At 52.2% G+C, this 15,959-nt stretch overlaps 8 pseudogenes; 4 read left to right on the forward strand and 4 right to left on the reverse strand.

Moving 5' to 3' along the window:
• Window positions 1-2,803: 2,803 nt before the first annotated feature.
• LOC143937142 (5S ribosomal RNA) lies at window positions 2,804-2,922 on the reverse strand (annotated as a pseudogene).
• A 98-nt stretch (window positions 2,923-3,020) lies between these two features.
• Window positions 3,021-3,140, reverse strand: LOC143936599 (5S ribosomal RNA; annotated as a pseudogene).
• An 85-nt stretch (window positions 3,141-3,225) lies between these two features.
• Window positions 3,226-3,344, reverse strand: LOC143936745 (5S ribosomal RNA; annotated as a pseudogene).
• A 101-nt stretch (window positions 3,345-3,445) lies between these two features.
• LOC143937239 (5S ribosomal RNA) lies at window positions 3,446-3,564 on the reverse strand (annotated as a pseudogene).
• Window positions 3,565-10,661: 7,097 nt separating this feature from the next.
• On the forward strand, window positions 10,662-10,779 carry LOC143937068 (5S ribosomal RNA; annotated as a pseudogene).
• A 100-nt stretch (window positions 10,780-10,879) lies between these two features.
• LOC143937486 (5S ribosomal RNA) lies at window positions 10,880-10,998 on the forward strand (annotated as a pseudogene).
• Window positions 10,999-11,289: 291 nt separating this feature from the next.
• LOC143936312 (5S ribosomal RNA) lies at window positions 11,290-11,408 on the forward strand (annotated as a pseudogene).
• Window positions 11,409-14,076: 2,668 nt separating this feature from the next.
• LOC143937422 (5S ribosomal RNA) lies at window positions 14,077-14,195 on the forward strand (annotated as a pseudogene).
• The last annotated feature ends 1,764 nt before the right edge of the window (window positions 14,196-15,959 follow it).

The following is a 15,959-nucleotide window of genomic DNA, read 5'->3' on the forward strand; positions in this document are numbered from 1 at the left end:
TCGAGGCAACATCTCCTGGAGAAGAAGAACGGAAGGCGGCGACGACAGAAGACCGGGCCACCGTCTGTAAAAGAGCTATAAGAAGGCGCGGTGGCCCGGCAGAAGAACCGAAGAGGGGGACAAGACCCCCGAAGTCGGGAGAAGAGGCCGGCGGCGAGGAAGAAAGCCGGACTCCTCCGCTAGCAAAAGAGCTACAAGAAGATAGCGGAGGAGTCCGGCGAGAAGACCCCCGAAGACGGAAGACCCCCGGAGCTGTTCAATAAAGTATTTTATCTCGTGTGTTGTGTTTTTTTTTGTACTTTTATTTTACAGGTGAATGGGTAGGGGTACATTGTACCTCATACTCATTCACATAGGGTGGGGGGCCGGTATCCGGGGGCCCCCTTATTAAAGGGGGCTCCCGGATTCCGATAAGCACCCCGCCCGCAGACCCCGACAACCAACGGCCAGGGTTGTCGAGAAGAGGCCCTTGTCCTCATCAACATGGGGACAAGGTGCTTTGGGGTGGGGGGGCCACGCGGCCCCCCCTTCCCCAAGGCACCCCCCATGTTGAGGGCACGGGGCCTGGTACGGCTCAGGGGGGGGGCGCTCGCTCGCCCCCCTTTCCTGGCCGCCCGGGTAGCGTGCTCGGACAAGGGTCTGTTGTGGACTTGGGGGGACCCCCACGCCGATTTTTTTCGGCGTTGGGGTTCCCCTTTAAGTCCATACCAGGCGGCGGGGCCAGCGACGTCTCCTTCGCGGGCCCCGCCTACCTGGATACCCGCTCGAAATGAGCGGACTTTTCTCCGGGCGGGAAAAGTCCGCTCATTTCAAAAGTACGGCGGACTGGCATACACACGGGCGGATTGTCCGCCGAAATGCGAGTACGACGGACAGTATTTCGAAAAATCCGAAATACGTAGTACGCCGGACTGCACGCTGAAAAAGTCCGCTGAAGCCCACACACGAGCGGACTGTCCGCTGAAATGTGTTTCGGCAGACTAAGTAGGCCATACAGTCCGCCCGTGTGTACGCGGCATAAGATCCGCAGTTTTCTTCACGGGTGGCATTCTGGCCTCCATTCCTGGTTCAGGAGATGCAATCTCATTAAAATGAACATACTCCCTAAATTTACTTATCTTTTCCAAGCTCTCCCGATCCAGATTCCAGTCCCGTTGTTTAAGCAAGCTCAATCCTTGCTCACTCAATTTAACTGGGCCCACACACAAAAATCCCAGACTTAAGCGGTCACAGCTGACATTGTCTAAACAACAGGGAGGGTTGGTTCTCCCTGACTTGCGACGCTACTACCTGGCCTCCCATCTGGGGCATGTATTGGACTGGAATCGAAACAAACTTTCTAAGCTCACTCCCGAATTCCGCTAAGAAGCGCCATGTGGTGCTATAAGTATTTACCCACAGAATTTATGTCACATCCCACTATAGGGGCTTAGTTGAAAGTCAGTCACCTGATCGCTACCCAAAACACACTCACGTCTTTGATTTCCCCCCTATTCCCTATACGTGGCCATCCAACCTTTGAACTGGGGACCCACTTAGAAATTCCAACCTAGACAATGCGTCTAAATTCGTCATTGATGGAAAATGGCCTTCTTTCTCAACCCTAACAGATCCGACAGGGCTTTTCCAACTGCCTTTTTGGAGAGCGGCGCAACGACATCATTTTCTCCATTCCATCCCCAATCCTCAAACGTTCGCCCGCCCTCAGACGGAGTTTGAGACTCTATGCAGGAGCGAAGGCCCTTTGGCCCACATTCTCTCTCAAACAGATTACCCACACTTAACCTGTCTGTCCAACTGGGAAAAGGACCTTAATTGCTCATTTTCCCCAGCACAGAGACAACGCATTATCACTTTGGCTCTCAAAAGGTCGCTGTGCACGAAGATACAGTAGACGAATTTTAAACTTCTCACCAGGTGGTATTTGACACCATCAAAGCTGCAGAAATGTTTCCCCTCTTCCTCGAACATATGCTGAAGGTGTGGAGAAGAAGAGGGCACGTTGCTGCACATTTTTTGGTCCTGCCCCAGCTTGGTGGACTTCTGGACAGAGATCCGATGCATAACACAAAAATTCACAGACTTCTCCATCCAGGAAGAGGCTGCATTCTTTCTCTTGCACCATTCACAGATTCCCATTAAGAAGTACAAAAAAATCAATTTTACGGCATGTGATAAATGCGGCGAAATCCTGCATCCCTCTCTATTGGAAAAATGTTCCCCCCCTTTCATTACTCACTGGCTTAGGAAAATAGAGGACATTAAAAAAAATGGAGGACTTGATCCTCACATCACAAGGTAAACAAGAATTTTTTAAACAAACCTGAGACATATGGAATACCTTTATATTCTCACTGGAAGGATGTCGCCTGCTATCGCCTTAGTGCTCTGAGCTTTCCTTAAATGGCCCCTTGGACAGTGGCTGCCATCGTGTCTCGTCCCCTCTTCTCCTTTCCTGATCTTTCAATCCTTCTCTTTTCTGCCTTCCTCCCCTATCTCTCACCCCCTCCACCCCCTCTCTCTTTTGGAAAAAGTGGAAAATTGGGAATGACGGCCCCACACCCCCCTCTGGATGGATTATGCTGGAGGGACCTGGGGTTTGTGTGACCCTGGATCTTGGTACAGTACTTTATCCGTGCCTCGAATCATTGTGATTGATGGAAGGCAGACTCACAGTTGCGAATATACCTGTATCAAGTATTGTTCAGCTGCTTTTTGCTCTGTATTTCTCTGTTGCAGTATGTACTCGGGGGACCGTCTTCCCCTATTTGGAGAAAAAATTATATTTGAAAAAAAAAAAAGAAGCCTACGACACCTGGTATTCCCAGGCGGTCTCCCATCCAGGCATTAACCAGGCCCGACCCTGCTTAGCCTCCAAGATCAGACGAGATGGAACAGATTCAGGGTGATGTGGCCGTAACCAATATCTTCAGGCACTCTCAACTCTCTTGACAAACACCAAGATGGTCACCTTGGAAACAAGCGGAAAAAAATAGGTCAACGGCAACAACATAAAAAGAAGCCTACGGCATCTGGAAATCCCAGGCGGTCTCCCATCCAGGTACTAAACTGGTCCCAACCCTGCTTAGCCTCTGAGATCAGATGAGATTGGGCTCTTTCAGGGTGGTGTGGCCGTAGGAGATTTCTTCAGGCACTCTCAACACCAATATGGTCACCTTGGGAAACAAACAAAAAAATCAAGTCAACGCCAACAACATGAGAAGAAGTCTACAGCACCTAGTATTCCCAGGTGGTCTCCCATCCAGGTATTAACAAGGCCCGACCCTGTTTAGTCTCTGAGATCAGAGGAGATCGGGTGCTTTCAGGCTGATGTGACCATAGGCAATCTCTTTGGGCACTCTCAACCCTCTTGACAAATGCCAAGATAGTCACCTTGGGAAACAAACAAAAAAAAAAACAAGTCAACGCCAACAACATAAAAAGAAGCCTTCAGCACCTAGTATTCCCAGGTGGTCTCCAATCCAGGTACTAGCAAGGCCCAACCCTGTTTAGCCTCTGAGATCAGAGGAGATCGGGCGCTTTCAGGGTTATGTGCCCATAGGCAATCTCTTTGGGCACTCTCAACCCTCTTGACAAATGCCAAGATAGTCACCTTGGGAAACAAGCGGAAAAAAAAACAGGTCAATGTCAACAACATAAAAAGAAGACTACGGCACCTGGTATTCCAAAGCCATCTCCCATCCAGGGACTAACTAGGCCCAACCCTTCTTAGCCTCAGAGACGAGAAGAGATAGGGCTCTTTCAGGGTGATGCTGCTGTAAGCGAACTCTTTTGGCACTCTCAACCCTCTTGACAAATGCCAAGATGGTCACCTTGGGAAACAAGCGAAAAAAAAAAAAAACGAATCAACACCAACAACATAAAAAGAAGCCTACAATAACTGGTATTCCCAGGTGGTCTCCCATCCAGGTAGTAACCAGGCCCGACTCTTCTTAGCCTCCAAGATCAGACGAGCTTTCAGAGTGTTCGGACTCTTTCCCCATCACTAATGGGACGAGGCAGGGGTGCCCTCTGTCTCCACTAATTTTTATTCTGACACTGGAACCACTTATGTGTCACGTTCGGAATGACCCGAATATTACTGGCATAGCCAAACCCTCGGCACGCCACAAAATTGCGGCGTACGCTGACGATCTAATTTTTTTCGTCTCCAATCCACACATTTCGCTTCCCAATATACTCGCGGCTCTCCGGCGATACGGCAGCCTATCAAACTATAAAATCAATTGCACCGTCGGCTGTATCGAATATATCGGTCCCGGATGGTGAGGCCAAGAGGCTACGCTCCGCTTTTCCATTCTACTGAGCTGAAAAATCTATACGGCGCAATTGTACCCGCTTAATTTTGTCCCTCTCCTGAATAGACTGAAATCTGATTTGGGAAACTGGCATGCTTTAACACTGACCTGATTCGGGCGCTGTAATGCATTCAAAATGACGGCCCTCCTGCGGATCTAAAGCCGCGTACACACGGGCGGACTGTATGGCCTACTTAGTCCGTCATACAATCCGATGGACAGTCCGTCATACTTTCAAATGAACGGACTTGACCACACACGGATGCACAAACAGTCCGTCGAAAGCTTGCGCGATGACGTGTACAGCACGTACGACGGGACTAGAAATAGGAAGTCCAATACACAGCAATGCACCCTTCCGCCGTGTAAATCCTTTCTGAGCATGCGCCATTCTTAGTCCGTCGAACTAGCCTACTCACGAGCGGATTGTCCGCTGAAACCAAAGTATGACGGACAGAATTTCGAAAAATCCGAAATACTTAGTACGCCAGACTGCACGCTGAAAAAGGCCGCTGAAGCCCACACACGAGCGGACTGTCCGCTGAAATGTGTTTCGACGGACTAAGTAGGCCATACAGTCCGCCCGTGTGTACGCGGCCTTATACTTGTTCCAGACATTACCGATCCGGTTACCCCCAATTTTTTTCAGACAACTGCAGGTGCTGCTCCAGGACTTTATTTGGGCGTGCAAACCGCCCAGAGCCCGTTTGCAATTGCTTGCCAGACCAAAGGACAAGGGGGGTCTGGGTCTCCCAGATCTGAGACAATACTACAGAGCCATGGGCGTCCGCAGAACTTTTTCCAGGGGGGGGGCATCATTTTAATGCCTCTCATGCTCCGCCCCTTTTCGACAATCTCATGAAAATCTTTCCACTGGTAATACATATGTGTTATATAACAGATAATTCATCTTCACTTTGTATTGGAAGTTACTCTGGCGGCTGTGTTCCATGCCCATATAGCCTAGAGAATGTACATCTTTTTACATTGCAAAACATCTGTTGTGGCCATATTTTGATCTCATACTGTCACTGTATAGGCTGTTTTCATCAAGATAAAAATATGCTAACAACAGATGTATTGCAATGTAGAAAGATGTACATTCTCTAGGCTATATGGGCATGGTACGCAGCCACCTGAGTAACCTTGCGGACGCCCATGCTTTCAAAAACCAGCCCTGGAAAAAATTTCATACCAGCCTCACAGCTTTATTATACCAGCCCAACAGCATAACGTCATTATTTTCTTGTTCATGAAAGGGAAAACCATACATTTTAAAGCACATTTAATGAAGAGAGTATTAGATATAGATATGAAATCACATAGGGCATATATATACACACACACATATATACAAATTCCAGTTAATAGTGGTAAGTGATCAATCATCAAGGGGGACCCCAGAAACTGCAGAAAGAATACTCTAAGGTAAGGGGGGTGGGTTACTAATATAAGGAGGAAACCCTTTATATCAGTGCCCCTTACATTATCGTATTCACTCCCCCCTTACATCAGTGACCCCCGACTGGCCTGGCGGTGCTTTCACTGACCTCCTCTTAGGTGCACTGTGTGGGGCTCAGTCAGTCGGCTCCAGCTTGGTGGCTCTGGTTTTATCCTATAGTCTCAATCCACACAAGTCTGACTTCTCCCATGACCCCCATCCTGGCGGTGCTCCCACTCTTGACTCCTCTCCAGACTCCCTCAGAGACTGCAGACATGCTACAGGAGATGGTCACAGACTGCGGACTTGATGCAAGAGCTCAATGCAGCCTCATCAGTGCCCATCAAATGCAGCCTCACTGTGCCCACCAATGCAACCTCACTGTGCCCACCAATGCAACCTCACTGTGCCCACCAAATGCAGCCTCACTGTGCCCACCAAATGCAGCCTCACTGTGTCCATCAAATGCAGCCTCACCGTGTCCATCAAATGCAGACTCACCCGTGTCCATCAAATGCAGCCTCACCGTGTCCATCAAATGCAGCTTTACTATGCCGTGAATGCAGTCTCACTGTGCCCATCATTGCAGCCCCTCCTGTGGCCCATGTCCCAGTCTGCAGGCCCTGTCTGTGGGAAGGTGTGTTGTTGATGCTTGGTACGGTACCTTGCATGCCAGCAGGATATCCATGATGGCCAGCAGCAGGCAGGGTCTGTTCTCGTTTTGGATGGGGACGGCGCTCCTTCCAGAGGATCTGTCTGATGTGAGTTGGAGTGGTCCTCATTTTCCGACCCCAGTCAGCCTGCCCTCTGGTCCTGGAGAAGTGGAGAGCACTGGGTGGGAGTAGGAGAGAAGGGGGAGCAAAGAGTACTAGTGGGGTTGGAGAACACATGGGTGGGGGCAAAGAGCGAGGGGGAGTGGAGATCACAGAGGTGGGGAGCAGAGAGCACTGGGGGGGCTAAGAGTGTGGGGTGGTGAAGAGCGCTGGGGGGGGCAGAAAAACAGGGGGAGTGGAGAGCAATGGGGGGGAGCTTGAGAGCACCAGTAGGGGCCAGAAAGAACAGGGGTGCAAAACACGGGGGACTGGAGAGCACTATGGGGGGTGGAGAGCACATGGGTGGGGGCAAAATGCAGGGGGAGTGGAGAGTACAGGGGTGGGGAGTGGAGAGTGCTGGGGGGAGCCAAAAAGAACTGGGGTGGAGAGCACGGAGGGTAGAGAGCACTGGGGGGGCTGGAGAGCACCAGGGGGGCAGAAAGAACAGGGGTGGGGAGAATAGGGGGCTGGAGAGCACTGGGGTGGGGGCTGGAGAGTGATGGGGAGAGCTGAAGAGCCCTGGGGGGGAGAAAGAACAGGTGGAGAGCACTGGGGGGGAAAGAACCGGGGGAGAGCACTGGGGCGGAGAAAGAACAGGGGGAGAGCAGGGGGGAGAGCACTGGAGGGAGTGCAGAGCACTGGGGGGGAAGAACAGGGGGAGAACACGGGGGGAGAGCGTGGATGGGAGAGGACTGGGGGGAGCGGAGAGGACTGTGAGGGGGACAGGGGGCGGAGCGCTGGGCGGAGTGGAGAGCACTGGGGGGAACAGGGGGGAGAGCACTGGGGGGGCAGCACTGGGATGGTGGCTAGAGAAGGATAGGGAAAGCTGGAGAGCAGGGGGGGCAGCAAGAACAGGGGAGGAGAAAACTGTCGGGGGGGGCAGGAGAGTGTGGTGGAGGAGAGCACTGGGGGGGACAAGGGGGAGAGCACTGGGGGGAGTGGAGAGCACGGGGAGGCGAGAACAGGGGGGAGAGCACAGGGGGGAGTGGAGAGCACTGGGGGGAGAACAGGGGGGGGAAAGCACTGGGGGGGCAGGGGGGAGCACTGGGGGGTGAACGGGGGGTGGAGAGCACTGGGATGGTGGCTAGAGAAGTATGGGGAGAGCTGGAGAGCAGGGGGGCGGTAAGAACAGGGGAGGAGAGAGCACTGGGGGGGGCAGGAGAGTGTGGTGGTGGAGGAGAGCACTGGAGGGGGCAGGAGAGTGTGGGGATGGAGGAGAGCACTGGGGGGCAGGAGAGTGTGGTTGTGCAGGAGAGCACTGGGGGGGGGCAGGAGAGTGTGGTTGTGGAGGAGAGCACTGGGGGAGTGGCAGGAGAGTGTGGTAGGGGAGGAGAACACTGGGCGTGGTAGGAGAGTGTAGTGGTGGAGGGGGCAGGAGAGTGTGGTGCTGGAGGAGAGCACTGGGGGGGCAGGAGAGTGTGGTGATGGAGGAGAGCACTGGGGAGGGGGCAGGAGAGTGTGGTGGTGGAGGAGAGCACTGGGAGGGAGGCAGGAGAGTGTGGTGGTGGAGGAGAGCACTGGGGGGACAGGAGAGTGTGGTGGTGGAGGAGAGCACTGGGAGGGGGGCAGGAGAGTGTGGTGGTGGAGGAGAGCACTGGGGGGGGTGGCAGGAGAGTGTGATGGTGGAGGAGAGCACTGGGGGGGCAGGAGAGTGTGGTGGTGGAGGAGAGCACTGGGGGGGGCAGGAGAGTGTGGTGGTGGAGGAGAGCACTGGGGGGGGCAGGAGAGTGTGGTGGTGGAGGAGAGCACTGGGGGGGCCGGAGAGTGTGGTGGTGGAGGAGAGCACTGGGGGGGCCGGAGAGTGTGGTGGTGGAGGAGGGCACTGGGGGGGCAAGAGAGTGTGGTGGTGGAGGAGAGCACTGGGGGGGGGGGCAGGAGAGTGTGGTGGTGGAGGAGAGCACTGGGGGGGCAGGAGAGTGTGGTGGTGGAGGAGAGCACTGGGGGGGGGCGGAGAGTGTGGTGGTGGATGAGAGCACTGGGGGGGGGCGGAGAGTGTGGTGGTGGAGGAGAGCACTGGGGGGGCAGGAGAGTGTGGTGGTGGAGGAGAGCACTGGGGGGGGGGCGGAGAGTGTGGTGGTGGATGAGAGCACTGGGGGGGGCCGGAGAGTGTGGTGGTGGAGGAGAGCACTGGGGGGGCCGGAGAGTGTGGTGGTGGAGGAGGGCACTGGGGGGGCAAGAGAGTGTGGTGGTGGAGGAGAGCACTGGGGGGGGGCAGGAGAGTGTGGTGGTGGAGGAGAGCACTGGGGGGGCAGGAGAGTGTGGTGGTGGAGGAGAGCACTGGGGGGGCGGAGAGTGTGGTGGTGGATGAGAGCACTGGGGGCAGGGCGGAGAGTGTGGTGGTGGAGGAGGGCACTGGGGGGGCAGGAGAGTGTGGTGGTGGAGGAGAGCACTGGGGGGGCAGGAGAGTGTGATGGTGGAGGAGAGCACTGGGGGGGCAGGAGAGTGTGGTGGTGGAGGAGAGCACTGGGGGGGTCAGGAGAGTGTGGTGGTGGAGGAGAGCACTGGGGAGGGGCAGGAGAGTGTGGTTGTGGAGGAGAGCACTGGGGGGGCCAGGAGAGTGTGGTGGTGGAGGAGAGCACTGGGGGGGCAGGAGAGTGTGGTGGTGGAGGAGAGCACGGGGGCAGGAGAGTGTGGTGGTGGATGAGAGCACTGCAGCCCCCATCCCCCCTCGATCCTCCTATCCAGGGACTGTGGCACAGATGAGCATCTCCTCCTCCTTACAGAGTGGCCGCCGGACACAGAGCCACACAACGCTGGCTCTGTGTTCGGCGGCTGCTCTGTAACACAGTCCCGCCCCCCCAGACCGGCTTGTGTGATAGGCGGAAAATTGATTATCTCTACTATCACGCGAGCAGGTCTGAGGGGGCGGGACTGTGTTACAGAGCGGCCGCTGATCACAGAGCCAGCCAGTGTTGTGTGATCCAGAGGAGAGAGCGAGGATGCAGCCGCCAGCGTACTCAGTAAAAAAAAAAATGCAGCATGACGGCATGCAACACCTTGGGGATTCCAGGGGGGGCACTTGACCCCCCTTGCCCCCTGCTGCGGACGCCCATGTACAGAGCGACTCTGCTAGCGAGAGTCGTTGATTGGCATTGTAATGGCCCACACAAGCAGTGGGTGGAGATGGAGATTGAGGATGGATCCATTCCCCTATTGACCTCCCCGTGGCTCCTGTCCTCCCTACTAAAAGACCTCAGAGATCAACCCGTAGTGGGATCTACGTTGGCTGTTGTGCGGAGGTTGTTCTGCTGCACACACATTGCTCCCCTGCCGTCACCAATGACTCTGGTTATAGGTAATCCAGACTTCCCACCGGGATTTACCAACAAGAAACTGCGACAGTTGACAGTGGTGGGGAAACAGCGTCTGGGAGAGGTGTGGCCCTCGGGAGGGCTCCCGACCACGCAAACTGTCGCCGAGCTTTCTTACCCACCGCTTGACTTGTTTAGTGCTTATCAACTTTGTCACTTTCTTCTGGCCATACAAAGGGCCCCCTACACTCCTAGAGACCTGACGCCATATGAATCCATCTGTCACAAAAAGGAACCTGTGCGACACACCCTCTCCCTCCTGTACAACCTATTAAGTAGTCAGGAGGAGGAGTCGACCCCACCATTTATCCACAAATGGGAGAGGGACTTTGGCATCACATGTACCCCATAACAGATAGGGAAAATTCTGACATTAGTACATAAAGCTTCCATCGCAAACCAATATCAAGAATCAGGATACAAGACAGTCTCACGCTGGTATAGAGTCCCATACCTTCTGAATAAAATGAACCACTCGTTCACCCGTACCACTGCCGACGGCGTGGAGTAAAGTGACATTCCCCAGCTCATCATGTTGGGGCCAAGACCTATATGTTCCAGGGTGGCCTGCATAAAGTGCCAGGCCACCCTGTCAAAGGCCTTCTCCGCGTCCGTTGACAACATAAGCAAGGGCCTTCCCTGTACATGCGCTGCATGGATTAAATTGAGGACTCGGGCCGTATTGTCTCTAGCTTCCGACTTATTTTTATTTTTTTATTTTTTTCCCAAGGTGACCATCGTGGCGTTTTCAAGAGGGTTGAAAGTGCCTGAAGAGATTGCCTACGGCACATCACCCTGAAAGCACCCAATCTCGTTTGATGTTGGAGGCTAAGAAGAGTCGGGCCTTGTTAGTACCTGGATGGGAGACCGCCTGGGAATACCAGGTGTCGTAGACTTCTTTTTATGTTGTTGGCATTGACCTGTTTTTTTTCCGCTTGTTTCCCAAAGTGACAATCTTGGTGTTTGTCAAGAGGGTTGAGAGTGCCTGAAGAGATTGCCTATGGCCACATCACTCTGAAAGCACCCAATCTCATCTGATCTTGGAGGCTAAGAAGAGTCGGGCCTGGTTAGTACCTGGATGGGAGACCACCTGGGAATACCAGTTATTGTAGGCTTCTTTTTATGTTGTTGGCGTTGATTCGTTTTTTGTTTTTTTTGCTTGTTTCCCAAGGTGACCATCTAGGCGTTTGTCAAGAGGGTTGAGAGTGCCCAAAGAGATCGCTTACAGCAGCATCACCCTGAAAGAGCCCTATCTCTTCTCTTCTCTGAGGCTAAGATGGCGTTGGAATACCAGGTGCCGTATTCTTCTTTTTATGTTGTTGACATTGACCTGTTTTTTTTCGCTTTGTATCTCAAGGTGACCATCTTGGCATTTGTCAAGAGGGTGGAGAGTGCCCGAAGAGATCACCTATGACCCCATCACCCTGAAAGCGCCCAATCTCGTCTGATCTCGGATGCTAAACAGTGTCAGGCCTGGTTAGTACCTGGATGGGAGACCGCCTGGGAATACCAGGTGCCATAGGCTTCTTTTTTATTTTTTTATTTTATTTAGTAGTATGCGACATACAATGCAAAGGCAACTTCACAGAATGTGTGACACAAATAGTTACAAACAAACGATCATATTGCATGGATATCAGAGCCAATGGTAAGAAGTCCGAGGAGAATAGCACGTGTACAGCTTTGCGGTCATATCAAGATGAGATTAAAGCTCCATCTCGTTGGGATCCTCTACCACTTAAAATATTATTGATACTAGCCCTGCTACCCTTGAAGAGTTTAGATATCCATAGATAGGGGAAGAGTATTGTGTAGTAGTCAAATGGGGTCGGAACATACCATTTTCTTTTCCCTTTTTTGAGTTAAGAAGGGAAATAGTAGAACTGAAAGGAGGGAGAAGGGGAAAGAGAAGATTGGGGAAAGAAATGGCAGAAAAGGAAAAGAAGGGGTAAGGGGGTGTCGTGGGTAGAGTGGATAGGATGGGGTCCCCTCCCAGGGAGCAAGAGACGCCCTCGGCTCACCAGCTCATCAGCTGTCCAACGTTTGGAACAGCGATCTCCAACGATCACCATGAGCTTACTATGTCTCGCGGAGGTATACTTCCGAAAAGCGAAACTGGTTCCAGTAGAACCATCTGTTCCCATGCTCCTCCATTTTATCCCTCATTGTGGCAGTCAGGTCTTCCATTCGTTCAATATCATTTACCCTTGCGAACCACTGGGTCACCATTGGAGCAGATTGCTCTTTCCACTGACTTGGGATGCAGGCCCTAGCTGCATTGAGGAGATGTTTAAGTAAGGACTTATGATAATGCTTTCTCGACATAGGAGTTAGATTGAGAAGAACTGCTGCGGGATCATTGGCTAAGGAAATGTCTGTGAACTTGTGGATAAGTCTCAGGACAGGCTGCCAGAATGTTTGTAATTTAGGGCATTCCCAGAAAATGTGGAGAATGGTGCCAGCCTGTTGCCCACAGCGACAGCAGCGGTCAGATTGACCGGGGAATATTTTGGCCAACACCACCGGTGTACGATACCAGTGTGTGATCAGCTTATATGAGATCTCCTGATATTTACTGCAGAGTGACGACTTATGGGCGAAAAAGAGTATTCTGTCCTTCTGTGGTTTGGAGAATGTAGTCTGTTTCCATTTAGCTAGGAAGGGTGGATCCGTGGAGGATTGTGCGTCTGTCAGGATTTGGTAGGACCTAGAGAGGGAACCACGAATTGGGCCATCATCCAGGCAAAGTTCCTCGAAGGGGTGGAATTGTCTAGAGAAGAACGAATGGTTAGGTAGTGATCCAAGGAAATGGATTAGCTGTCTAGCTCTCCAGCTATCCAATGCAACAGGTACTTGCTCTAGCAGTATGGTCCCCATGGGAATCAAGCCTGTGGGTCCAAGAAATAGGGCTGCTCTCAGAAGCCCTTTCGGGGCTTGCCTGGTAAAGGCCTGGTCAGACAGGCCCGGAGGGAATCTAGGATGTCCAATAATTGGGGTCATAGGAGAAGGGAAGTTAGTCAGGTGGGAAAGGTGAAAAAAACTATCCATCTCGGCGAGCGAGGGGCCAATTAACGGGTGAGTAGTCACACAGGGCTCCAATGGCCTCCCCGCCCAAGGCAGACCAGCCAGTGGAACCCGCGCCATCTCCTGCTCTAGCTTGACCCATAGCTTAATTTCCCCATGCCGGTGTCTTATCACATATGGTCCCCCATCGGATAGTGTCCGCTGTGTACTGCGCATGCGCAGTACACAGCAACACAGATTTCGAAAATTGCAGAGCATGAACGGCGCCTGTGCACTGAGTCCAGGTTCTATCCCCACTATCCAAGTGGACATAGAGTAAGAATATAAAAGAGCCGAGCGCAGTGAGGCCGAGCCCGAAGCGTGGCGAGCGAAGCTCGCCTGCGAGGGGCCCTCTAATATTCACAACCCTATGTCCGCTTGGATGGTGGGGCTACCACCTCCACTCACCGCGCAGGCGCCGTTCAGCTTCAGAGATTTTCCAAAGCTTCGTCTGCTCCGTACTGCGCATGCGCAGTACGGCGCGGACACTATATCATGGCCGGACAGTATATGGCAGAACACCGGCACCAGTCAACCACCGGTGTCATGTGCGTCGCTGTGTAATATAGAGCAGGGTCCGGGAAGCCAATACCTCCCCGCAATTTCGGTCGCAATAGCATTGCCCTACCAATACGCATATGTTTTCCGCGCCAGAGGAACTTGATAAAGATTGAGCGAACCACATGAAAGAAAGTCTGGGGTATTTTGATAGGTAAGGCTTGTAGTAGATACAGCGTCCGAACCATGACAGAGCTAGTGGGTCCCATATTTTAAGGTCCGCTGTAAGCCCATAGGCTTCTTTTTATGTTGTTGGCTTTGACCTGTTTTTTTTTGCTTGTTTCTCAAGGCGACCATCTTGGCGTTTGTCAAGAGGGTTGGGCGTGTCTTGAAGAGAACGATTACGGCCACATCAACCTTAAAGCACCCGATCTCGTCTGATTTCAGAGGCTAAGCAGTGTCAGGCCTGGTTAGTACCTGGATGGGAGACTGCCTGGGAAAACCAGGTGCCATAGAAGGATCTGGTCTGGCTATCTTTTTATGTTGTTGGCTTTGACCTGTTTTTTTTAGCTTGTTTCCCACGGTGACCATCTTGGCCTTTGTCAAGAGGCTTCAGAGTGCCCAAAGAGAGTGCCTACGGCCAAATCACCTTGAAAGAGCCCAATCTCATCTGATCTCGGAGGCTAAGCAGCGATGGGCCTGGTTAGTACCTGGATGGGAGACAGCTTGGGAATACCAGGTGCCGTAGGCTTCTCATTATGTTGTCGGCGTTGACCTGTTTTTTTTTCCCTTGTTTCCCAAGGTGACCATCTTGGCATGTGTCAAGAGGGTTGAGAGTGCACAAAGAAATTGCCTACGGGCACAACACCCTGAGAGCACCCAATCTCGTTTGGTCTCAGAGCCTAAGCAGGGTCGGGCCTGGTTTGTACCTGGATGGGAGACCGCCTGGGTTTTCCAGATGCCGCAGGCTTCTTTTTATGTTGTTGGTGTTGACCTGTTTTTTTCGCTTGTTTCCCAAAGTAAAAATCTTGTCATTTGTCAAGAGGGTTGAGAGTGCCTAAAGAGATCACTTACAGCCGCATCACCCTTAAAGCACCCTATCTCTTCTGATCTCAGAGGCTAAGAAGGGTTGGGCCTAGTTAGTACTTGAATGGGAGACGGCCTTGGAATAACAGGTGCCGTATTCTTCTTTTTATGTTGTTGGCGTTGACCTGTTTTTTTTCGCTTTTTTCCCAGGGTGACTATCTTGGCATTTTTCAAGAGGGATGAGAGTGCCCAAAGAGATTGCCTATGGGCACATCACCCTGAAAGCGCCCAATCTCTGCTGTTCTCAGAGGCTAGAAAGGGTCGCGCCTTGTTAATACCTGGATGGGAGACTTCGGTAGGCTTCTTTTTATGTTGTTGGCGTTGACTTGTTTTTTTTGTTTGTTTCCCAAGGTGACCATCTTGGCGTTTGTCAAGAGGGTTGAGCATGCCTGAAAAAATCTACTATGGCTGCATCACCCTGAAAGAGCCAAATCTCATTTGATCTCAGAGGCTAAGCAGGGTTGGGACCTGGTTAGTACCTGGATGGGAGACCGCCTGGGATTTCTCGATGCCATAGGCTTTTTTTTTAAGTTGTTGGCATTGACTTATTTTTTTTTTTTGTTTTATTCTTTTATTAAGTATAAGTAGAACAACATAAATATAACAGTCAACCATACAGCATGACCCAGGGTCACAATTACATGGTAACAAAAAATAGGCAGCCAAATAACTCTGGGTTCTCAGAGGGGAGTCCTAGAGTTTCATGCAGAAAAGAGAGAAACCCCACCTCCGACATGTAGTACAGTATAACTAATGCAGCTCCGTTCGGACAAATGTAATCATGGAGAACAACTGGAACCACAGCGAGCCAGCTTATCATGACCTATGTGAACCAGAGTAAAATATGAGCCGGTCGTGTCCAGAACCCTGGGGTTCTTCTGGGTCCCAAAGGCTAGTAAGGAGACAAGGCATAGTCAAAAGGGAGGACGGGGGAAGAAGAGAGTGCAAAGACGGAGAGAGAGGAGGTGGGGGGATGGCGGTGGGGAAAAAAAGAAAAATAAAGACAAAAAGGGAGGGGGGGAATGCCACCCAGGGCAGACATGGCCTACGTAGGTAAACGTCAGATGTTCAGTAGTTTTCTGGGACAGAGGCACTGCTCACCTCCCGAATGTAGTCTCGAGTACCAGTATAATACCTTCAGGGCCTCCATGTAACACTAAATGCCTCTTCAGTGTTGTGAAGGGTGGCGGTCAATTCTTCCATCCTGAGAATATGATTGACTTTGGAATACCACAGCACCTTGGATGGGGGCTGAGGCTGCCTCCACAGTGCGGGAATGCAGGCCTGGGCGGCATTCAGGAGTTGCATCGTGAGGGTTTTTTTTGTATTTTCGAACAGGCTGTTCGGTCAAGTGTAGAAGGCACGCTGCTGGGAACCCAAAAGTTCCTCAAGGCCGGGCATGCCCAGAAAAGGTGCCCCATGGTCCCCG

Source organism: Lithobates pipiens, unplaced genomic scaffold, assembly GCF_037356315.1.
Source record: "Lithobates pipiens isolate NorthernLeopardFrog02 unplaced genomic scaffold, aLitPip1_a1.2 Scaffold_28, whole genome shotgun sequence".
Classification (NCBI taxonomy): Eukaryota; Metazoa; Chordata; class Amphibia; order Anura; family Ranidae; genus Lithobates; species Lithobates pipiens.